Source organism: Penaeus monodon, unplaced genomic scaffold (genome assembly GCF_015228065.2).
Source record: "Penaeus monodon isolate SGIC_2016 unplaced genomic scaffold, NSTDA_Pmon_1 PmonScaffold_13998, whole genome shotgun sequence".
NCBI classification, from domain to species: domain Eukaryota; kingdom Metazoa; phylum Arthropoda; class Malacostraca; order Decapoda; family Penaeidae; genus Penaeus; species Penaeus monodon.
In genome coordinates, this window is record NW_023643041.1 from 1 (window position 1) to 9,463 (window position 9,463).

General features: G+C 39.9%; 3 non-coding genes across 3 annotated transcripts; 1 reads left to right on the forward strand and 2 right to left on the reverse strand.

Annotated features, from left to right (window-relative positions):
* Positions 1-754: 754 nt before the first annotated feature.
* Positions 755-958, reverse strand: LOC119569312. Its single transcript, XR_005228244.1, has one exon. It is a non-coding gene; the product is annotated as a small nucleolar RNA U3 (small nucleolar RNA).
* A 6,510-nt stretch (positions 959-7,468) lies between these two features.
* LOC119569313 lies at positions 7,469-7,586 on the forward strand. The gene has a single exon (XR_005228245.1). It is a non-coding gene; the product is annotated as a U5 spliceosomal RNA (small nuclear RNA).
* Positions 7,587-9,153: 1,567 nt separating this feature from the next.
* On the reverse strand, positions 9,154-9,316 carry LOC119569311. The gene has a single exon (XR_005228243.1). It is a non-coding gene; the product is annotated as a U1 spliceosomal RNA (small nuclear RNA).
* Positions 9,317-9,463: the final 147 nt, after the last annotated feature.

Consider the following 9,463-nt stretch of genomic DNA (forward strand, 5'->3'; position numbering starts at 1 on the left):
TAGATCAAGATACCTCCATTACGTAACTCAAACATACTATTTGCGAATTACTCAGAGAACCAAACCACTAGATCACACGATCCACTAAACACAATTGCCAAGCTTGATATGATATAATTGTTACATCATGTTTAACATTGAACATTTGACAAGTTTACGATTTTATATTCCTTTGCCTGGATTTACAGTCTATTAGTATTCCGTTTTAAGACGAAATTTCTTTTAATGTTCTACTAATCTGTTTACACATTATTATGGTCTACTTCAAGGACGCATGGTATACATAACCGAGATTCGTGTTCGTTGTTAAGCACGATTTCCGATTCATCCAGACTTTCGCGTTACTGCTGCTACCAAGTCACACATTTACATGAAGTATAAGGGGTTACAGAACTAAAGGAGGTAATTAATAACTTCAATAGTAATACAACACTAACATTGGTAGCGAAAATGACATTACTGATAATAATAGCATCAATAGTACACAAAGCACATTTGTATCTAACCGTACTGCTTGTAAATGTAATAGTACCGAAAAAAAAAAAATGATTTCATGGATATTTGTCTTAGACATTTGGAATCATGAAATATTTACGTTAACTATAAGCACAGATACTCAAATCACTTACAGGTACTCTTTTGGATTTTGAAATCCACAAAGCAGAAAACTTACACCTTTATTAATATGATTATTTTTTCCTCCTTGTCAGGAGTTCTCAAAAGTTCTTGAACACTTCATGTGGACTGACGTTCAACCACTCAGCCTGTGTGATCCTCCTCTCAACATCGGTAAACCGAGTCAGAACGGTCATCAAATCTCTCAAGCAAAACACTTGAGAGCTGCTTCCCGCTCAGAGGATTACACTAACAGTCCTCATCGTGGTTGAACATATTCCGAGAATCTCGGCGAGAAACCCGGCAATCGCACTATAGAAGTGATCCTATAAAGTATGATCATACTTTCACATTCTACATTCATTCACAAACTACATTTTACTGAGCTCTTTCTTCTAATACAACGGCTTTTCACCTTTTGCATGCTGATATATGTATGATGTAATATGTGGACGTACTTTGCCCATTTAAAAATATTTACATAATCTACACCTATTTGATCAAATGGTTTACACTAAAATATAGAGGGGAACTTAATGCATATACTATACATAGTTTAAAACAACACATACATATCAAATCACGTGGCACAGGGACTAAACTAAACTTCATATTGTCTATTCCACTGCATCTCCAATGAAATTCAGGCTGCACATTTCTAGGTCCTACAAGATAATCTAATACGGGAATAAAAACGTTCATGTATCTTTAAAACCGTTATTTCCATGGTTGATGATTTAAGGGAAAAATATTCCTCCTCATAAGCAATGTTTCAATTTCAATTGTTAAGTTCTGTTATGTTCAAACTACCTGCTTTATATATTTGGTTAACGTAAATATCATAACACATTTACTTTTATGCGTGCTAATCCTTATTAAATAAAATAACAATCGTTTTCCGGGCGAGGCTAAGCTTCGCATATCGGACTTATTATAATAGTGTTTATTTCATGATATCTTTCTTGCCCTTATTCTCTCTACGAATCCTCAGTCTACCTTTGTTGGTCAATTCGCTTACCATACATTCCTAACATGGTTCACTCGTGTTTAAGCTTTTGTAGAGTAAACACCTTACCTTAAGCGCAGAAGCAACAAATACAAAGTCTTGTGCCACAAGAGCTACCCTGGAGCCCGGGGCCTCTCGTCTCACTTGACATTGTTGTTTCTGAGTTTCTTAACGTAAATAAAAGTAAAGTAAAATCCTGTAATTACAGAACTTTTTGTGCTTTGCCAGCACCTTCAGTGCTTTGTTTTTGCAGGTGACACGAGACTACAGTAGGCGTAGTCAGCACCCCACCTCAGACCCGCAGCTCTCTTCTACACCAGGGTAGCCCTTAAGGGCATTGACCCCTGGGTAGGGAGGCCCAGTAGTCTGGGGCGTCCTTTGGGCGCACTTTTTTCTCCATTCTAAAATTTTCCTCTATCATGTGACTTCCCTGAGCCTACCGGAGTACCCTTGTGGGCTCCCGTATTCGCCTGGGGGGTGGGCACCGACTTACCGTCCTTCGCACTAGGCAAGTTCGGCGGTAAGGGAGTGTCCTCCACATAACTCGATCCTCTCTGTGGTACTGGAGAACGCAACCAGGCTTCCACTGGGGGGTAGAGGACGAAATACTGATTTACTCTCTCTTAGCTATTGCTGTTAGGTTGATACCAAAAGTTAAGAGTTTTAAATCCCTTCAGGAGAACGATTTTAAGCAAAGGGGTCGGACCTGGTCCGATGCCCAGGATGGATGATACCCCGGCTACCCCTTCTCCTCCTCAAGGAGGAGGGGCGACTCATGACCACTCTAAGACAAACTCGACCCTGAACAACGGAACCCCCACTAACGACAGAACGAGAAGACCACTTTTCAAAATCCCCACCGAGAATGCAAGGTTCGCGAATGTAAAATGCGTGAATGAAAATCATCGCTTTTGAACGTGAACCCCTTTATCATCAAAAAGGTCCTTGATGGTCAAGTGGACGGCGATTTTGATTTTGTCAAAAAATTGCGAGATGGAAGCCTCCTTGTTAAAGTACAATACAACTCCCAGATTAAGGATTTACTTAAGCTGACGCAAATTCATGATCTTCGAGTTAAAGTAACTATTCCTATTGGCCCAAATACCTGTAAGGGAGTAATCTTTCACAGAGATTTGAGGACGATGGAAGAAAGTGAAATTCTTGAGAGCATGAAGGACCAAGACGTAGTGGACGTTCATTGTATGACCAAGAAGGACGGGAATGTGCGAACGAAAACTGGACTGTGTTTTTTGACCTTTGCTTTGAATAAAATTCCAGAATATGTCAATGTCGGTTATGAACGTGTTCAAGTAAGACCTTATATCCAAAAGCCAATGCATTGTAATAGATGCCAAAAATTCGGACACACCTCATTAAGATGTATTGATAAAGACTCAAGTAAATTTGTATGCCGTAAATGTGCTGAAGCCCATGACACCATTACATGTACTAGCCAGATTTCCAAATGTGCTAATTGTGGAGGTTCCCATCAGTCAGGATCTGCTGAGTGTAGCATCCTGAAGAAGGAAACCGAGACATTAGCATATATGAGAAAGCATGAAGTTAGTTATTCTGAAGCTAAGAGGAAAGTGGAAAGTTTGACACACAAACCCGATACTTCCTATGCTGAAGCAGTAACTAACACCACCCCTAGTGCAAGTAATGTCAGTCAACAGCTTGCAGCTAAGGATAAAGAAATTGCTGAACTTAAACAGACCGTTAAAGAATTAAATATTAAAGTATATCACTTGACCAAATTGGTTGATCAAATGACTGCATCAACCCAGTCTAAAATCATAAGGAGGATGATACCGAATCACAGTCCGGAGCGCACCTTCCCGTCCGGGCTACTCCTGTGAGGACTTCGTCTGGCTCGCGATCGGTTTCTCGTGAGAGAAGCAGATCGCAATCTGTCAGTCGTCTCCCTCACCAGGAGGTGCAGGACATGGAGGCTTCTGTCTCCAAACTATCCCGAGAGAGGTCCCCGGGAAGCGAGGGAGAGGAGGCGTCTCCCTCCCAAAAAAGAAGAAAAAAACTGGTGGACAAGGCACTTCCAAACCCCATAAAACGTAATCTTCGCGTCGACCATTATACAATGGAACTGTCGAAGTCTTAGATCTAAAGTAAATGACCTTAAATTATTAGCCTCGTCCTATGCTCCCGATATTATAGTTCTCCAAGAAACGCACTTAACACACCTCGTCTCTAACGAGGTCGTTTCGCTGAGGAACTACCATTTATGTCGGAAGGATCGTGAGGGTAGGGGTGGAGGCGGAGTCGCCATGTACATCCACCAAAGCCTCCCTTTTACAGAAGTGACTATTGATTCTACTTTGGAGTTTGTCGCATGCAAAGTAAAAATTAATGGCACGTATCTGGCTATATGTTCACTTATTGTCCACCTGATGCAGCGATAGCCTATGATGAGCTCTTTGCTCTTCAGGAACGTCTGCCACAAAATAAAGTAATTTTAGCTGATTTTAATGCTCATCATACGTTATGGGGTTCCCTGCGGGTGGATGGTAGAGGTGAGCAAGTAGTTAAGTTGCTTAATGAGTCTGATCTAGTCCTTCTGAATGATGGTAGTCCGACGCGGGTGGACGATAATACCGGTAATTTGAGCTTTATTGACTTATCACTGGTCTCTTCATCAATAGCAGCCAAGTGCCTGTGGCACACCATTGACGACTCGTTGGGAAGCGATCATCTTCCTATTTTGATTAAATATTCATGCGACACAGTGAGAACGCCTTCAGCGCCTAAATTTAACGTAAAACGAGCAGACTGGGTCGCCTTCACAAGGAGCGTCAAGCTCGAACTTGTTGGAGAAACCATTGATGATAAAGTAAACAATATTCAGAATTCGATTATAGAAGCAGCATTGCTATCCATTCCTAAAACTTCGACAGATAGCGTTAAGCATAGAGTTCCATGGTGGACACCAGATTGCCGCAGGGCGCTGTGCCGACGCAATAAGGCCTACAGGCTTTTCAAAAATAACATCACTAATGAGAACTTTTGCAATTACAAACAAGCAAGAGCTAGGGCTCGTAGAATAATAAGACAAGCAAAAAGAGACTCCTGGCGGAGCTTTGTCTCTACAATCAATAGCAACACAAAAACATCAGAGGTTTGGTCCACTATTAATAAAATTAATAAGAAAAAAACATCTTTCAAAATTAATAACATCATAGAAGAGGGTAACCATTTAGACTCGCCTAGAGACATTGCTAATGCACTCGCCAGGCAGTTCTCTCATACAAGCAGCTCAGCTAATTACCATCCCACCTTCCTGACCACCAAGGAAGAGGCTGAGCTGCAACCAATTCACTTTGCCACAGGAGATGACTTTGATTACAATAAAGATCTTACAATGGATGAGCTTGTCCGAGCCCTAGAAGCCTGTAGAGGAACATCCCCAGGCCCCGATGAGATTCGATATGAGATGATGAAGCATCTTAATCATGATGACATGATTAAGTTGCTAGAAGTGTACAATGAAATTTGGAAAAGTCACACTTTTCCAAACTCATGGCACTTTGCCCACATCATTCCCATATTGAAAGTAGGGGGTAATCCCAGACTTGCCATCTCCTACCGCCCAATTGCGTTGACAAGTTGCTTATGCAAGGTCATGGAACGAATTGTTAACAGTAGGCTATTGCATTTTCTAAATTCCAGTAATTTACTAGTTGACGAGCAGTGCGGCTTCCGCAAGGGACGCCAAACTCTCGATCAGCTAGTAAAGCTGGACAGTCATATTCAAGAGGCCATTGCCAAAAAAGATTTTTTGATTTCAGTATTTTTAGATATAGAAAAAGCCTACGACATGACATGGCGATATGGCCTACTCAGAAAACTTTATGCTTTTGGATTACGTGGAAACTTGCCTTGTTTTATTCAAAATTTCATTTCTGACAGAACGTTTGCTGTCAAATTATTTTCTGACAATATCACTTTTTCGGACATTTTTGTCCAGGCAAACGGGGTCCCACAAGGAAGTGTCTTGTCACCAACATTATTTCTATGTATGATCAATGACATCTTACCAGCTCCTCCTCGGAATCTTAAATACTCACTGTACGCTGATGATTGTGCATTATGGCATTCCAGCAATAATGCAGAATTCTCAGCAAATCGTATTCAATTGGCACTGGATATGATTCATAACTGGGGCCTCCAGTGGGGTTTTAAGTTTTCCATTCGAAAGAGTATTGGGGTAATTTTTTCACGTAGGAGAAAGCCGAACATCAGGCTAACTCTAGACAACCACCCAATACCTATTCAAAATTCTGCAAAGTTTCTTGGGCTACTTTTTGATAGTAGACTCAATTGGAAAGACCACATTGGTCAGTTAAAGAATAAATGTCAAAAAGCACTGAATTTATTAAAGTGCATTTCTGGTAACAAATGGGGAGCTGATAGACAGTCTTTGCTAATGGTATATAAAGCCCTGATTAGGTCTAAAGTAGATTATGGGTCAATCGTGTATGGTTCGGCATCGAGAACAAGTTTGAAAGGATTGGATGCTGTGCAGAATGCCTGTTTGCGTGTGTGTCTTGGAGCCCTGAAGTGCACTCGGATCGAGCATCTTGAGGTGGAGTCAGGAGTACCTCCCCTCCGACTCAGACGCGGCCAGTTAGCCTTGAGCTATGCCGCAAAGGTGGCTCGAGACCCGAGCCACCCTAATGGCAATAGTGGCATTAGGCCCTTTGCCACGAGACTCCACGACCTCGTCGAGAAAGTCGGTATAGATCTCTCTACCATCGATACCCTGGTTCAGTCAAACATAGCGCCATGGGAAACCCCCAATTTTTCTGTCATGGAAGCCTGGCTTCCATCAGCCAAGGCCATGGCGCCGGAGGTGGAGGTACGCCAGAGGTTCAGAGAGATCCTTGTTAAACATCTCCCTTTTTTTCATATATATACCGACGGCTCCAAGAAAGATGAGTGTGTGGGTGCGGGTGTATGGTCGACTGAATGTGAACTAAAGTTCAGACTGCCGAATCATACATCGATCTTTCTTGCTGAACTTTTTGCCATTGATAAAGCCATTGATTTTGCACTATCGACGACCCACGATAGAATAGTAATTTTTTCAGATTCCTTAAGTTCACTTAAAGCCATTAAATCATTAGAAACCACCAAAAATGAACTTCTGGGTAATATCATTCGTAAGCTACATGGTGCCAATAAATCAATCAAGCTAATATGGGTACCAGGCCACTCTGGTATCCATGGCAATGAGCAGGCTGACAAATTAGCCGGGTCAACTGATGATCTGGACCTTAGCATAGTCCGTACAGATCTCTTATAAAAGCAAAAATACATCTCCTGTGGCAAAGTGAGTGGACCAACCTACAAATAGAAACAATCAAACCAACAATAGAACTGTGGGACACAGCCCACAGAAAAAACAGAAGGGAGGAGGTGGTGTTGGCGCGCCTGAGAGTTAACGCCACAAGGCTAACCCATCTCACTCCATATTTAGAAAAAAGTTTCCCTCCACAGTGCCCAAATTGCACAAACATCCTCACAATAAACCATATCTTAATAACCTGCCATAAATACAATAACAATAGACAGTCCATAAAAAATTACTTCAGAATGAAAAACATGCCACTCACAATATCAAACCTTTTAACAAATGATGAAAAAATAATACTTAAAGTAATCACTTTTCTAAGGGAGACAAAACTTTATGACCTTATCTAGATTGACAGAATAAATAGGATCCATTGGCTTAATAACCTTGGCCACATGCCGCTGGTTGATAGCCAAGAAATCCAACAAAAAAAAAAAAAAAAAAAAAAAAAAAAAAAAAAAAAAAAAAAAAAAAAACATTCCTAACTCTGGTTTCCCTTCAAAACGCATAAATCTTTCGCCTTTTACTAAAGATTTCCGTGGAGGGGAACAACTCAATGAGTCTTACTCAATTTTTTCTATAGCCCACTTCGGTGGGTTCAAACTCACCTTATACACAATAAATATATAATTAACTCTAAAATATTCTTGTTGTAAGGAGAATGTCTGCATATTTATTCCATTATTTTTGCTAAGACTACATAGGATTTCACCCTTTCATCCTCGGCTAAAACATTAATTGCTTTACCATTATAAATGTGTGCGTGTGTGTGTGTGCGCGCGACGGCGTGTATGTGTGTGTGCGTGCAATTGCGTATGCGTATGCGTGTGCGTGTGTGTGTACATACAATAACACGTTAGTGGTCTACCTACTATATATATTTACATTTCTTATCTATTCTGAGATAACTCTCACAATATATATATATTGTGTGTGAATTTATATTTTATCATCAAATATATGATAATGATAGCATAATCCACCACGAGAAAATCGTTCATCCATAACGTTAAAAGCATAGGAAACGAATGACAACTAAAGGGTACTACACATATGCCCACCCTACTATATAGCGGTTACTGTGTATGGGAAATCGTAATTTATAATTAAACAATCCTGTTATTTTTGTCTTTAGAATTTTTTGGATTAAATAAAATCCCTTCAGTGAAGAAAAACATACGTGCAATTAGGTTAATATGCCAAATTTTGCAACTACTGAAGTTAGTGTCATAAAAGTAAACAAACAACATTTAACTCAATATCGCCAGGAAAAATGCTGTGCCCTTTTTCGATTTTTTTTTTTCTCTACACATAGATGGCTCTGCAAGTGCTTAGCGACAAAGGAGTCTATTAGTAGACCTTGTTGCCTTACCTGATTTCACCTTTGCTTGAATTCGCGTGAAAAGGGTTTTCTTTACTGTATTGAATATCGAGAGTGTTAGTTTTAATATAGACATTGTTATTACTATTATGTTATTGATTTTAATAAGAGCACTATAAGATAAGATATTTTCGAAAATCAAGGAAAAGGGTAAACACACGAGACAGGTAGTCCTCGCAACTGGCTCATTGGTGACTTGTAACAAGTGTAGCCATCTATGTGTAAAAATAAACAAATAGATAAATAAAGAAATAAATAATAATAATAATAATAATAATAATAATAATAATAATAATAATAATAATAATAATAATAATAATAATAACAACAACAATAATAATAATAAAGTAAACTCACGGTGGGTATGGCATGTATCTCCATGCCATGCCCGTGGGTTTTGGGTTAAGTAAATGTAATATTACATTTTCCCGAAACATATGACTGGTACCTACACCCATATAAGTCAAATTCCTTTCACTACCTATTTCTCTGGTATTGTATACAGTGGGATATTTTCTGATTTGTACAACTCCAAAGGTTCGAATATTCTATAGATAATTTCAGAATACAAATCAATACATTTATACAATGTTGCATAATAATTTACCAGTATAAATAAGTATCGTCAGGCAAGTTTCCTTCTTATGGGGTAGTTTAAATGAAATCACTGGGATATATCAAACTGAAAATATTGAAGAGATGCTACACCATTTAAGAATCTTCACCTCAGTAATGTTGTACAGGTGGGTCTACTGAGGAATTACTTTCGCATAACCAAGTGCAATAAGGGGGATAGCGCGAACGCAGTCCCCCACTAACAAAAATTGCGCACTCGAGTTAACCACATTTGGGTTAATCGCAGGGGTCAGCGCCACCGGAGTGCAATGGTGAGCCTCGCCCTGGGAGAACCGCCTTCGTGATCACGGTATCTCCTGTGCCAGGTAAGTATGCTCTTCTAAACCACGCGCCGACCCATGCTTGCTCAAACTGAAAACCTAACGCGCTCAACACAACTTTATGCAAGTGGCAAGTTCAATTTTCATTCAATGAGGGGAATCTGTATAGATTTAGTCGAATTATATCTTTTGTCTGCGAT